This window comes from Dermochelys coriacea, assembly GCF_009764565.3.
Source record: "Dermochelys coriacea isolate rDerCor1 chromosome 12 unlocalized genomic scaffold, rDerCor1.pri.v4 SUPER_12_unloc_4, whole genome shotgun sequence".
Classification (NCBI taxonomy): Eukaryota; Metazoa; Chordata; order Testudines; family Dermochelyidae; genus Dermochelys; species Dermochelys coriacea.
In genome coordinates this window covers 14,484-16,642 of record NW_025091567.1, presented here as the reverse complement: position 1 = coordinate 16,642, position 2,159 = coordinate 14,484, and positions in this window count along the sequence as shown.

The window sequence follows — 2,159 nt, the reverse complement described above, 5'->3', positions numbered from 1 at the left end:
GCTGGGTCGTTGTGCACCTGTGTCCACGGCTGAACAGTGAGAATTTCTGCTCACTTCCACTCGCTGGAGCATGCTGAGGGTGGGTTGTGTTAATGACATTGCTGCCCATTGTTCATTTCCAACTTTAACAATCCCTGTCCCATTCAAATCACAGCCAATAAGGATTCAATAGCAGGGGTCAAGTTTTCTCTGGGCACTGAATGTCTCAACGGGGCCAGTGCGTGATTCAGCCTTGCTTCCAGCCTTATGTTTCACGGACTAACAGAGCTTGCAGGAAGAAAGAGCCGAGCGTTCCTGCTCTGTACAGAGGAGTTATGCATTTTGCTGCTTTCAATCTTGGGCTCCGCCGGACAAGGAACAAATTCAGGTTGTCACTGAATGAAGGTGGGAGATGATTGTTGTGACAGGGCGGTCTGTCTCCTATAAAGATGTTTATCTGGTACTGTGGAGCAGCAGCCTTGTTCCCAGGTCTCTGAGGAAATAAAGTTCTGTGCAAAATACCACAACTTGTAACGGAGAGGCGGGGCAGTGTGATGGGACCAGGGGCATAAGGGCTGTAAACATAACATGGTTCTTTTATGTGCATTAACTCTGAAAAGGGATTGATCTCCACTCCTTTGTATTTGAAGGGATGTTTAGTTTTACCCTGGGTAAAATACAAGGCTGAAGCCATTTTATGGGGGGTGACACTAGGATTCAAGGGTTAGTTAGTATAATAAAAATGGTTTAAAAAAAGTCAGTTTCAACTTGAGCTGGCTGTTATTAAAGGCGTTTTCCCAAGGTCAGCTCCAAAATTACTTCTAGAGATGCCCCGGGTTCCCTCGTGCCTCACTGGGAACAAAAGGGAAAAACCCCCCATCCCACCCCCGCCAGTGCTGCCCTTAGTGCCAGGCTGATTTTTCTGGGGAGGGGACGTGGAATTGACTTGTTTGCTGATGAGAAGTGAGTCAGGCCAGTTCTCTGGACACCAGAACTTCCAGCATCTTCCCAGCCCAACCCAGGCTGCTGCTCTGCCCCAGCCTCTGCCCCACTGGGGCCCTGCATTTTGAATCTAGAGCAGCATACCTCAAATCTGGGGATTGTTCTACATCCAGGACAGCCTCCTGGGGAGAGATGTAGGTGGGGGGAAAGCAGCAGCCCCTCCCTTCAGCATCCAGCTGTTGCTCCTGGATGCACTGCCTTGGTGTTTGCTGGCGCTACCAGCAGGGGATTGGCATCATGTACTGCCCAACCTCTTGGGGCTCCGGGCAGCTCATGCAGGCATGTGGGGCTGGGGGTGTTCTTGACAGGGTAGGAAACTTCAACTCTGCAGGCAGCTGGTGAGTTCCCAACTCACCTACCAGGGGGCTGAGATGTTCTGGGGGAAGACTTTCGGCTCCAGCTTGCCAGGGCTCCAGGAGTGGGCTTGAGGTTTCAGGGCCCATCCCTCCCTCATGTCAGCCCCAGGGCTCTGGGCTTTAGCCTACCCACCTCCAGCCTTCCCCAGCTCCAGCCACAGGGCTTCAGCAGAAGGCTCTGGGCTTCAGCCCATGGGCTATGGCTTCAGGCTTCAACCACTGGGGCAGTGGGGCTCCGGCTTGGAAAAATTGTCACAGTTGCCACCAGCAAAAGTTGGTGGCCGCACTCTGAGGCCACCAAAAAATGGTGATAGAACCCCTGCTCCAGAGCACGGAGGGGCAGCAGCTGAGCCCAGCGGGCAGCCTGGGCTGGGCAGAGACTTGGAGCAGAGCCCCAGAGGGCTGTCCTGTCTCCCTCCTCAGCAGCAAACCATCAAACCCCCACCCCTGAGACAGCAGCCTGGGGCTAAGGGCAATGCCCACTGGGGGTTTCTCATCTTGCTCCCACTGAGGTGAGCAGGGACCTGGGGGTGTTTTTAGCAGATCTGTTGGAACTGAAGTGGGGATCACTTCAGAACAGGCAGCTCAAGAATGGCATCAGATGAGAAGATATTGCTTTAACTACTAGGCCACCTTACCTGATGAATGGCTTCTTATTTCCTTGTTTTTAAGGTCTCTGCTTCCCGCAACCTTTTCCCGAAGTTCATTGGCTGGCTGGGCACAAGAGGATCTGTATTATTAAAAAAGATCAAGTGTCAGGGACAAAACACTCCAATCCCACCTGGTGCGGGGAGCCGCGTTTGCTTTTCAAATTCTGTCGCT